This window comes from Heptranchias perlo, chromosome 3, assembly GCF_035084215.1.
Source record: "Heptranchias perlo isolate sHepPer1 chromosome 3, sHepPer1.hap1, whole genome shotgun sequence".
NCBI lineage: Eukaryota > Metazoa > Chordata > Chondrichthyes > Hexanchiformes > Hexanchidae > Heptranchias > Heptranchias perlo.
Window position 1 is genome coordinate 140,769,426 of NC_090327.1, and position 13,889 is coordinate 140,783,314.

Consider the following 13,889-nt stretch of genomic DNA (forward strand, 5'->3'; position numbering starts at 1 on the left):
ACAGAGCCTGAAATTAGTCAACATTCAAGATTAAAGTGGATAGATTGATGAATAAAAATAGGTTGATTGCATGTTGAGATCGGGCGGGTCAAGCGATTGGGACTATTTGCTCGTTGGCGGAGAAACATCGACAGGGGCTAGTTGGGTCCAATGATCTGTTCCCCTATTTCAACTTTTTGATGATGAGTAGAGATTTCAATAAAATATCTATCATCAGGAACGCCGAGCATCATACTGATGAGTCAAGATCATACTGTGTCCATCATTAGATCACTTATCAGGAGAAAAGGCCCCGTTCTATTGGGCCAGGAATCAATGGAGAGCGGAATCTGATGGGAGACCTGCGTCTGCAATAGTCACACCAAGATTACAGAAAAAATACAAATAACCATGATTGCAACACTCTTTATTGTTTCTAAACTAAACAAAACTTTATGTATTATTTAAATTGGTGCGTCTCATTCCAGTCCCTGCGGTGTAACACAGTTAACTCTGACGCCCACATTTTCTATTCCACTGCTGAAGCTCCATTCTGTCTGCTCTCTTTGAATCTTGAGCGGGAAGTGCATTGTTTTAGCAGGAAACGATTCTGCTCACGAAAGGAAAGCAGCAGACATCAAATACAAGGCACACAATGGAAGAAATATTTTATGACACCTGCTCATTTTCACAAGAACAATCCAGACTGCCATTCTAAAATGAAAGACCGGGTGTAATTCAGCTCCCGTTAGGATAGGAAGCGTTGGTTTGTTTTTTTCATTTTCTTAACCAATGTTAGAATAAATGTCCAAGGAGATTTCGCCACCTTCTTCAGCTCTTCCCTGAATTTAGTTTGGGTAGCTGCATAAATACACGTGTTTGAGCAGCAACTCAAATACATAAGCAGATATCCGGTTTCAGTAGCGATATAACCAGGGGCTCCATAATCGCCTCGGTAATGCACGATGTTTGTCAGTCTGGTGGTTAAAAAACTCACGGCAGCTGTCAGCCACAACAGTAAAAAACTGCCCGATACACTGAACAGTAAAATGATGGATTTCCTTCTGTTCTCCATCTCTGGATCGCTCTGATTCTCATTGCTGTGACGCCGGAGTCCCCTGCGGGCTTTATTGGCTACAAAAATACTTTTGACTATCAAACAATTAAACAGTAACATCAACGCAAAAGGAATCCATGGAACGAAAATACTTTCCAACCAAGAGTACACAACACCTGTAGGCGATGAGAAAAAGTCCACTCTGGAGCGGCAACCCCAAGGAATATTGTTAATTATTCGTTCAGGTTCGTGTGCAAACCAAAAGGGTGTGTTCTCGAAACAGAAAAGGACAGTGACGGCTGTTATAACCGCGGCCGCAGTTCTCACCGTGCAATACTTTCTTTTAAACTTCTCACAACATATAGCTACAAATCGGTCAAATGTGAACAAGACGGTAAACCATACTGATATATCTATGGTGATACAATTCATGCATTGAATTAACTTACAAACGTCCGTGTAGGATAGAAATGATTGTGGAAAGTGGTAATTGAGAATATGATACAATACTACATGAATGATCATGACCAGGAGATCTGCTGTTGCCATGGCCTCCATGTAGACAGAGATACATTTGGAAAGGCCGCAATTTCCTCTGGAGAGAATCACAATTGTCAATAGGTTCGCTGTAAGAAAGAGGGAGAAGAGGTAAGTAACGGGAAAAGTCAGATAAATCTCACAGCATATTGTAGGGAAATGTTCCAATGTGTCCCTACTTAAGGTTATGCACACGGATTTTTCTTTCGACCATATAGACGAGCATTGATGACATTTTCTTTAAAATGAAGAAATCATTGAACACTGAAGATGGAGGGATTGAAAATGTGCTTACCTTCCAGCATACTTAAGTCAGGCGTCCTCAATTACTCAATATTATTTCGCAGCAATTACTGTGAATATATTAATTCAATTAAAACAATCAATTGAGACAAAAACATTCAATTTCGGTCGAAACTCTGCGCTTTTTCTATTTATAATTGCCGCGAGGAGGTTGTTCTGTGATGGACCGGCAACTGGTGGAACTGCGAACCTTCTTTGCAAAACCGGGGAGGGGAGCAGCTCCCTGAACGGCAATTATTTCTCAACATATCTTTCAAAGTCCCCTGTTGGGTGGTGGCGGCTGCAGTCCGAGGAATAATCTGCTTAAAGTAATTAGAGAACAGAAGTATAAATGAGTTGATGAATGTTGGAGGGGCCGGGGGATTAGCCTCGACCTCCCGCGGTATAAGGAGTAATGTTGCGCGCCCAGTGGCCACGGTCTCCCGACCAGAACAGTGGCTCACCGGCCGTGAGGACGGAGAGGATTACTGCTGATATTCACCAACTTTTCCCGATGGATAATAGAGGACATTCTCGGAATCTGTTACACATCATTAACAGTGAGATCATCAACAACTATTAGACAACAGCATTTATTGACTTACCGGGAATAGCGAAAGTAGCGAGAACAGGGTAATAGATATTTTTTATCAGTATAATTGTTGGCCGTTCCATTTTTTGGAAGACTGTGTCAATTCTGTCCCGTTCTACCGTTCCGACTGAAGTGAACAGAGCATACGTACATGCTCCACCTTTATAGAACAGTCCGTGTCCCAGTGTGAAAATCAATTTACGCAATAATTGGCGTTAGTTACAGTCACTTAACAAACAAGGGGAGATTTTCCGCTCCAGTGCACACGGGAGGCCAATCGGGAAATTGTACCGCTCAGTCCATGCAACTCCTTCTATTTGAATTCATGAACCCAGAGTAATCATGAAGAAATATGCTCTGCGCATACGCAGTGGTCCCGACTGTGAACATCCCTCCCAGACACTGCAGAAAATTCTTTGGGCCTCATATTAATTCGCTGAAATCTTAACTTATCCCTTAAATATTTAAAATTTGTTCTGTACACTGCTGCTATCTGGTGGTCACACGGCTTTAACATTACTGGTGGTGAAACTAATCTAACATTACTGGTGGTGAAACTAATCTAACATCACTGGTGGTGAACAGACACGAATATAAATGGGAGTGATCTGAATCTAATATTACTCGTCGTGAATCAAGTCTAACATTACTGGTGGTGATCATTCTCCAACATTAATATTCGTGACCCTTATCTAACATTACTGGTGGTGACCAGAATCTGAAGTAACTGGTGGTGATTCTACACCAACATTACAGGTGGTGACTATACTCTCAAATTATTGGTGGTGATCCTACTCGAGCATTATTGGTGGTGACTCCACTTCAACAGTACTTTTTGTACCTCTACTCCAACATTACTGGTTGTGATACAACTCTAACATAATTGGTCGTGACCTTATATTAACACTATTAGTATGAACCCTACCCTAACATTGTTCATGGTGACCCTACTTTAACATTACTGTTGGTGACTCTCAACTAACATTACGGTTGGTGACCCTCCTCTAACATTACTGGTTGTGACTCTACTCGAAAGGTACTGGTGTCGAACGTACTCACACGTGGGCAATCTAAGGTAATATTACTGTTGCTGACCCAATCTTACATTCAATTGGTGTCCGTACTCTGACATTACTGGTGGTAAACCTTCTCTAATATTACTGGATGTGTCTCTACTCTAAAATTAATGGGGGCGACACTACCCTAACGTTACTAGTGTTGATCTTACTCCAACATTACTAATGATGATTCTACTCTAACATTGCTGTTGGGGATCGTACTCTAACATTACTGGTGGGGATCCTATTCTAACATTAATGGTGCTGAACCAACTCTAACATTAATGATGGCGATCCTAAACTGACATTACTGACGGTGACCTCACACTAAAATCAATGGTTGTGACGTTGCTCTAATATTACTGGTTGAGACACAATTCTATCATTACTGCTGGTGAGTCAACTCTAACATCACTGGTGGTGACGCTACGCTAAAATTAGTGGTGGCAACCCTACTCCAACATCACTGGTGTTGAATCCAATGTAACATTACTGGTGGTGAAACTGCTTTAACATTGCTGGTGGCGACTCTACTCTAACACCCCCTTTGATAAGACCACAAGAACATAAGGAGTAGAATCAGGAGTAGGTCATATGGCCCCTCGAGCCTGCTCCGCCATTCAATCAGATCATGGCTGATCTTCAAACTCAACTCCACTTTCCTGGCCGACCACCATATCCCCTGAATCACCTAGAATTCAGAAATCTGTCTATCTCAGCCTTGAATATATTCAACGACTCAGCATCCACAGCTCTCTGGGTTAGATCATTTCAAAGATTCACAATCCTCTGAAGAAATTCCTCCTCATATCAGTCTTAAATGGCCGACGCTTTATCCTGCGACCATGCCCTTTAGTTCTAGACTATCCAGCCTGGGGAAACAATCTCTCAGCATCTGTCCCGTCAAGCCCCCTCAGAATCGTATATTTGTCAGTGAGATCACCTCTCATTCTTCTAAACGCCAGAGAGTATGAGCCCATTGTACTGAACCTCTATTTATTGGGCAAACCTCTCATCCACAGGATTAATCTGGTAAACGTACATTACACCGCCTCTAAGGGAAGTCTATCCTTCCTTAGATAAGGAGACCAAAAACTGTACGTAGTACTGCAGGTAAGGTCTCACCAAAGCCCTGCGACATTGTAGTAAGATTTCCTTACATTTTTACTCCAACTCCCTTGCAATAAAAGCCAATATGCCATTTGTTTTCCTAATCGCATGTTAACGTTTTATATTTCTTGTATCGGGACGCCCAAGTCTCTCTTGGCAGCAACGTTTAATAGTTTTTCACGATTTAAAGAATATTTTATCTTTCTACCCTTCTTCCCAAAGTGAATAACCTCACATTTCCACAAATTGCATGCAATCTGCCACCTTGTTGTCCGATCAATTAAACTGATGATATCCCTTTGCAGAAACGTTGTGTCTTCCTCACTGCTTACTTTCCCACCTAGCTTTTTATCGTCAGCAAGCTTTGGATAAATTGCATTTGGTCGCTTCATCCAAGTCATCAATATAGATTGTAAATAGCTGAGGCCCGTGCGGTACCCCACTAGTTCCAGCCTGCTTACCTGAAAATGCCCGTTTATCCCTACTGTCTGTTCTCTGTCCGTTAACCAATCCTCTATCTATGCTAATATGTTACCCCCAACCACATCAGCCCTTATCTTGCATAACAACCTTCTATGTGGCAACTTATCGAATGCCTTCTGATAATCCAAACACATTACATCCTCTGGTTCCCCTTTATCTACCCTACGAGTTGCATCCTCAAAAATCTGGTACAAATTTGTCAAACACCATTTCTCTTTCATAAAACCGTGTTGACTCTGCCTAATCATGATATGATTTTCAAAGTGACCTGTTACCACTTTCTTAATAATGGATTCCAGCATTTTCCCGACAACTGATGTCAGGCAAACTGGCCTATACTTCCCTGTTTCCTCTCTCGCTCCTATCTTGAAAAGTGGGGTTACATTTGCTACCTTCCAATCTGGACCGTTCTAGAATCTATGGAATTTTGCAAGATCAAAACCAATGCACCCAATATCTCGACAGTCAACTCTTTCAGAACTCTCGGATTTATCGTCTTTTAGACCCATTATTTTCTCAAGTACGTTTTCTCTACTGAAAGTAATAACTTTAAATTCCTCACTCTCATTAGCCCCTTAGTTCCCCAATATTTATGATATGCTTTTTGAGTCTTCTACTGTGAAAACAGGTAAAAAAATATTTGTTTAACATATCTGCCATTTCCTGATCCACCATATAATTTTTCCTGTCACAGCCTCCAGAGGACCAACGTTTAGTTTTGCTGCTCTCTTCCTTTTTACTTACTTGTAGAAGCTCTTACAATGAGATTTTATATTTCTTCCTGGTTTACATTCATAAACTATTTTCTCCCTGTTTATCAATTGTTTGTTCGGCCTTTGCTAGTTTTTAAAACTCTCCTAATCGACTGGCTTACTATTATTCTTGACAGCATTACAGGACGCTCCTTTTAATCCAATATTATCCTTAACTTCTTTAGTTAGCAACGGGTGATGAACGTACTCTGACATGACTGATAGTGAGCCTACTCTAACGTTACTTGTGGTGACACTACTCTTACATTACTAGTGGTAACCCTACACTAATATTAATTGTGGTGACCCGAAACTAACATTAGTGGTAGTGGCTCTAATCTAACATTACTTGTGGTGACCCTATTCTAATATTACTGGCGGTGACCCTAATCTATCATTAATGGTGGTGATCCTACTCGAACACTATTGTGGTGCCCCTACTCTAACATTACTGGTGGTGACCCGAATCTAACGTCACGGGTCTTGACGTCACTCTAACATTAATGGTGTTGAACCTAGCATAATATTACTGGTGGTAACACTATTCTAACATTACTGGTGTTGACACTACACTAATATTACTGGTGGTTATCCTGCTTTAACATTATTGTGGTGACCTTGCTGTAACATCACGGGTGTTGACGCTTCTCCAATATTAGAGGTGGTGACTCTGGTCTAAAATTACTGGTGGTGACGCTACACAGTAGATACTGATGTTGACTCTACTCTAACGTTACTAGTGGTGAGCTTACTCTAACATGACTGCTGGTGATCGTACTCTAACATTATTGTGGTGACCCAAAGCTAACATTACTGGTGGTGACCCTATTCTAACATCACAGGTGTTGAAGCTACTCTAACATTATAGGTGGTGACTCTATGTGGTGACTCGACACGAAAATTATTGGTGGTGACTCTACTCTATCAATACTCGTGGTGAGCCTACTCTAACATTACTGGTGGTTAATCTAGTCTATCATTACTGTTGGCAATCCTACTGTAATATTACTTGTGGTGAACCTATCCTAATATTACTGGGGTTGATCCTACTCTAACATTATTGGTTGTGACACTAATCTAACATTACTGGTGTTAAGCCCACTCTAATATTACTTGTGGTGCATCTTCTCTAACATCACTGGTGATGACACTAATGTAACATCACTGATGGTGATTCAAAAGTAACATTACTGGTGGTGACTGTAACCAAACATTACTGGTGGTGACACTATTCTAACTTTTCTGGTGGTGACACTGATCTAATATTAATGCTGGTGACGAAACTTCAATATGACTGTTGGCGAATCTACTCTAACATTACTGGTGGTGATCCAACAATAACATTAATGGTGGTGACCCTAATCTAAATTTACTGCTGGTAACTCTACTCTAGCATTAGTGGTGATCATCCTATTCTAACATTCCTGGTGGTAACCCTGCACGAATATTACTGGTGGTGATCCTACTTTAAGATTATTGGTGGTGAATCTACATTGTCGTTTCTGATGGTGAACCTAATCTAACATTACAGGTGATGAACCTACTCTGACATTACTGGTGGTGAATCTACTTCAGCGTTACTGGTGTTGACCCTACTCAGATATTGATGGAAGTGACCCTACGCTAATATTACTGCTGGCGAACCTACTCTAACATGACTGGTGGTGACACTACTTTAACTTTACAGGTAGTGACCACACTCTAACAATACAGATGGTTAACCTAGTCTAACATTACTGGTGGTGAACATACAGCAATATTTCTGATGGTGATCCTAATCTAACATTACTGGCGGTAACCCGACTCTACCTTTACTGGTGGTGACTCAACTCTAATGTTACTGTTGGTGACCCTCCTCTCACATCAGAGTGGTGATGCCACTCTAACATTACTGGTGGCGACGCTGCGTTAACATTACTGGTGGTGACTCTACTCGAGCATTACTGATGGTGAATCTAGTCTAACATTGCTGATGGTGATCCTACCCTAATATTACTGGTGGTGACCCTACTCTAACATCACTGATGTGACCCTACTCTAATATTACTGGTGGTGGGCGTACTCTAATATTACTGGTTGGTAACCCTACTCTATCATTACTGGTGGTTATCCAACACTATCATTAACGGTGGTGGACCTACAGAAACGTTATTGGTAGTGACACAGCTCTAACATAACTGGTGATGAACCAATTCTAATATTACTGTTGGTGACCCTACTCTATCATTACTGGTGGTGAACCTATACAAACATGGCTGGTGATGACCCTACTGTAATATTAGTGGCGGTGGCCCTACTCTATCATTCTACGAGGTGACGCTACTCTAATGTTAATTGTGGTGACCGTAATCAAGCATTAGTTGTGGTGACGGAAATCTAACATTACTGGTGGTGACCCGAATCTAACATTACTGGTGATGACCCAACTGTAATAATACTGGTGGTGACACTACTTTAACATTACTGGTGGTGACGCAACTCTAAAATTACTGGTGGTGTCCCGAGTCTAGCAATGCTGACGGTGAGCCTATTACCACATTACGGTGTTGACCCTACTCTAAAATTATTGGTTGGTGAACCTACTCTAACGAAAAGGAGGAGAGTAAAGTGATAGTCAGAAATTATGGTTTAGGCACTACAGATAAAGGATAAATTAAAAGATGTCAAGTAATTAAATTAGGAGAGAGAAATAAGAAACCTCTGAGAAAAACATTAGCAGAAGGCCACATTAGGGTGTGCGGCCCAAATAAGCGTTCTTTATACGAATGCACCGAGTACAAGGGACAAATTGAATGAATTACCGGCGCAAATGCAACTTAGAGGCTATGACATGGCAACCATTACAGAGACATGGCTGCAAGACGGTCAGGACTGGGAACTGAATATATCAGGTTATAAGTTCTACAGGAAGGATAGGTAAACTGGTAGAGGGGGAGGAGTAGCCTTAATGATTAAAGATGAAATGATTTCAATAATGAGAGCATTTAACGAAAGACAAACAGACAGTGGAGAATTTTTGGGCAGAATTAAGAAATAGTAGAGGATTTAAGACTGTAGTGGGAGTTGTGTATAGGCCTCCTGGCAGCAGCTGTGAAGCGGTACACTGTATAAATGCAGTGATTAGAGAAGCATACAGCAAAGGCAGCGCGATTTTAATGGAGGATTTTAACTATCATCTCGACTGGGATAAGCAGACCAGCTCATGTCAGAAAGGTAGCGAATTTCTTGAGTTTGTTCAGGACAACTTTCTGCAACAATATGTCCTAGAAGCAACAGGGGGTTAGGCCACATTAGATTTCATAATCAATAATGATCCAGATTTAGATAACAGTCGAACGGTGCATGAACATTTAACTAATCGTGATCATAAAATGATCGAGTTCAACGTTGTGTTTGAAAGGGCGAAACCAGTAACAGCTACAAAGGATCTAAATTAAGATAAGGCCGACTTCAACAGGAAGAGACAGACACTGTCCACAGTAAACTAGACAAATCTGTTAATGGGTAAAACGACAGACGATCAGTGGGAGGTGTTCAAAACAAAAATTAACGTGATACAGAACCAATTTATAGCCCTACGGATAAGAGCTCTACTTGCCATAACAAACAACCATGGATGACAAAAGAAGTGAGGGACAGCATAAAATAAAAAGAAAAATCATACCAAAATGCAAATAATAACACAGATCTGGGCGACTGGGAGAGATAGAAATAACAGCAAAAGGTGACAAAACAACCAGTAAGAGCTACAAAGAGGGAGAATGAAAAGAAACTTGCAAGGGATATCAAAATCAACACACTTTTTTTATAAGTATATTAGGAAAGAGAGGGAAGAGCAATAGATAATGGTGATACTGTAAATTAAAATAAGAAAATTGAAGACCTGTTAAATAATTACTTTGCGTCAGTATTTACAGAAGAGGAAGAGGATAGAATGCCAGATAGCCCAAGGAAACTATTTTGGATCAGGGAGAGACACAGCAAAATTAACATAAGCAAATTAGCAATAATGAAGAAAAAAATGGCACTAAGGAGTGTCAAGTCCACGGGGCCAGATGGTTTTCATCATTGGGCTTTAAAGGAAGTAGGTGAGCACATTGCAGAAGCCCGAACTATAATATTGCAAATTTCTCTTGAATGTGGAACCGTTCCTTTAGATATGATTAGGCAGGGCCAACATTGTTTTATGAAAGGAAAATCGTGTTTGACAAATTTATTTGAGTTTTTTGAGGATGTAACTAGCAGGATAGATAAAGGGGAACCAGTGGATGTAGTATATTTGGATTTTCAAACGGCAGAATATGCCACATAAAAGGTTGTTACACTAGATAAAGGCTTATGGGTTTGGGGTAACATATTAGCATGGATAGAGGATTGGCGAAAGCACGGAAAACAGAGAGTAGGATAAATGGATCATTCTCCGTTTGGCATGCTATAACTAGAGGGGTGCCGCAAGGATCAGTGCTTGGGACTCAGCTTTATACAATCTACATTAATGACTTAAATGAAGGGACCGAGTGTAATGTATCCAAGTGTGCTGATGATACAAAGCTAGGTGGGGAAAGTAAGCTGTGAGGATGACACAAAGAGCCAACAAAAGTAGATAGACAGATTAAGTGAGTGGGCAAGAAGGTGACAGAAAGAGTTTAATTTGGGGAAATGTGAGATTGCTTTGGTAGGAAGAATAGAAAAACATAATACTTTAAATGGTGAGAAACTATTAAATGTTGCTGTTCAGAGAGACTTGAGTGTCCTCGTACAAGAAACACAAAAGGTTAGCATGCGGGAAAAGCAGGCAATTAGGAAAGCAAATGGCATGTTGGTCTTTATTGCAAGGGGGTTGGAGTACAAAAGTAAGCGAGTCTTGCTACATTTGTACAGGGCTTTAATGAGCCCTCACCTGGAGTACTGCTACAGTTTTGGTCTCCTTATCTAAGGAAGGATATACTTGCCTTTGGGGCGGTGCATTGAACGTTCACTAAATTAATTCCAGGAATGAGAGGGTTGTCCTATGAAGAGAGGTTGAGAAGAATGGGCCTATACTCTCTGGAGTTTAGAAGAATGAGAGGTGATCTCATTGAAACATATAAGATTATGAGAGGGCTTGACAGGGTAGATGCTGAGAGATTGCTTCGCCTAGTTAGAGAGTCTAGAACTAGGGGGAATAGTCGCAGGATAAGGGGTCAGCCATTTAAGACTGAGATGAGGAGGAATTTCTTCACGCAGAGGGTTGTGAATCTTTGGAATTCTCTGCCCATTTGGCAGGGAATGCTGAAGCGTTCAATATATTCAAGGCTGAGATGGATAGATTTTTGGACTCTAAGGGAATCAAGGGATGTGGGCATCGGGCAGGAACGTGGAGTTGAGGTCAAAGATCAGCCATGATCTGATTGAAGGGCAGAGAAGGCTCGAGGGGTCGTATGGCCTACTCCTGCTCCTATTTTTGATGCTCTTATTTTCTTATGTTCTTCATTAAAATGTCGTGAACAGATACAGAAAATAATCAAAAAGGCTAATGGAATGCTGGCCTTTATATATAAAGGACTAGAATACAATGGGGAAGAAATTATGCTACAGCTATACAAAGCCATGTTTCGATCACACCTGGAGTATTGTGTTCAGCTCTGGTCACCATACCTTAGGAAGGATATATTGATCTTGGAGGGAGAGAAGCGTAGATTTACTCGAATGATACCTGGACACTAAGGGTTAAATTACGATGAATGTTTACACAAACTAGGGTTGCACTCCCTGGAATTTAGAAGATGAATGGGTGATTTGATCGAAGTTATCAAAATATTAAGGGGAACTAATAGGGTAGATAGAGAGGTACTATTTCAATTGGTCGTGGAATCTAGGACTAGGGGATACAGCTTAAAAATTAGAGACTGGACTTTCAGCAGTGAAGTTAGGAAACACTTCCACGGCTAAAGGCTGGCAGAAGATTGGAATTCTCTTCGGCAAATGGCAATTGATGCTCGCTCAATTGTTAATTTTCTATATGAGATTAATATGTTTCTGTTAACCAAAGGTATTAGGGGATATGGGGAAAAGGCGGATGTATGAAGTTGGGTCACAGGTCAGCCATGAATTCATTGAATCCGAGAACAGGCTCGAGAAGCTAAATAGCCTAGTCCTCTTCCTATGTTCCGATGTCCTGAGCAAAGGCCTCAGCTTCATCCCCATACGTCCCCACCTCATTGAATTTCGAGCTCGACATGATGCTGAGCTCTTCTTTCATCGCCTTCGCCTCGACGCCCACTCCATTGGCCAGTAGTCTTTCCCCTGCACAGCGGACCCTTTCTCAAACATTCTGAATTCTCGTTCAACTTGGACGCCACTCTCTGATCTCAAACACTCTCCTGATCCTTTCATTGTGAACTGCAGGCATGAGATCGACCGTCTTAATTTCTCTACTGCCCTCACTCACTCTAACCTACCTCCCTCTGAAATTGCAGCAATCCATTCCCTCAGGACCAACCCTGGCATTTTCATTAATCCTGCTGACAAGGGCGGCGCTGTTGTTTGGCGAAAAAAACTCGACCTTGCGGAGTCTGAACGCCAACTCCCTGAGACATCATCCTACCTCTTCCTGGACCATGGCCCCAACACCGAACATCAAGCCAGAGTTTCCAAGACCGTCACTGACCTCATCTGCTCCCTCCACGTTCCCCAACCTCATCGTCCCGCAGTCCTGCACTGCCCGTTTCTACCTCCTTCCCAAGGTTCACAAACAGGACTGCCCTGGAATACCCATCATTTCATCCTGTTCTTGCCCCACGGAACTTATTTCTGCCGATCTCAATTCCATTTGTCCCCTCTTGTCCAGTATCTTCTGACCGACCTCACTGTCTCTCCCAACGCCCTCCACTATTTTAACAGTTTCCAGTTCTCCGGCCCGAACCGTCTCCTTTTCAACATGGACGTCCAAACTTTCACCTGGACAGCTTTCTTCCTTGAACGGAGGTTCAACAAGTCCCCATCCACGAGTACTCTCCTCTGCCTGGCTGAACTTTTTATTACATTGAACAACTTCTCCTTTGACTCCACTCACTTTCTCCAAATAAAAGGTGCCGCTATGGGAACCCATATAGGTACCAGCTAATCCGACCTTTTTGTGGGATACGTGGAACATTCCTTGTTACAGTCCGACTCAGGTCCAATCCCTCACCTCTTTTCCGGGTACATTGATGGCTGTATCGGTACCGTTTCCTGCTCTCGCCCAGAACTGGAAAATGTCATCAACTTTGCTTCCATTGTCATCCCTTTCCTCGTCTTCACATGGTCCATTTCAGACTCTTCCCTTCCCTGCGTCCTTTATCCGCAACCAAGGACCCCGTCGACTGTAGTTGACAAGCCCTCGGCTGCGTGCGTCCCATTTCCCCCACTTACGCCCTCACTCCTTCCCCTCCCTCCCAGAGCCATGATATGGTCCCCCCGTCCTCACCTTCCACCCCACCAGTCTCCAAATTCAACAGATCATCCTCTGCCATTTCCGCCAGCTCCAAGACGATCCCAACACCAAACACATCTTCCACTTCCCTCCCCTTCCAGCATTCCGAAAGCACCACTCCCTTCGCGATAACCTGGTCCACCAATCCATCACCCCCAACACTCGCTCTCCTTCCCACGGCAACTTGCAGAGCGAGTGCAGGAGATGCAACACTTGCCATTTCACCTTTTCTGTTCCCACCGTCCATGGCCCTAAAAACTCCTTCCAGGTGAAACAGCGATTTATTTGTACTTCTTTCAATTTAGTATACTGTATTCGCTGTTCACATCGCGGTCTCCTCTACAGTCGGGAGACCAACGCAGATTGGGTGATCGCTTTGCTGAGCACCTCTGCTCAGTCGGCAAATTTGGCCCTGACCCGCCCGTCGCTTGCCATGATAATTCCCCGTCCCATTCCCGCTCTGGCCCCCCTCTCCTCAGCCTCCTACACGGTTCCAATGAAGCTCAACGGATACTCGAGTAACTGCACCTCATCTTTCGATTGGGCACTTTACAACATTAAGGACTCAACATCGATTACAATACCT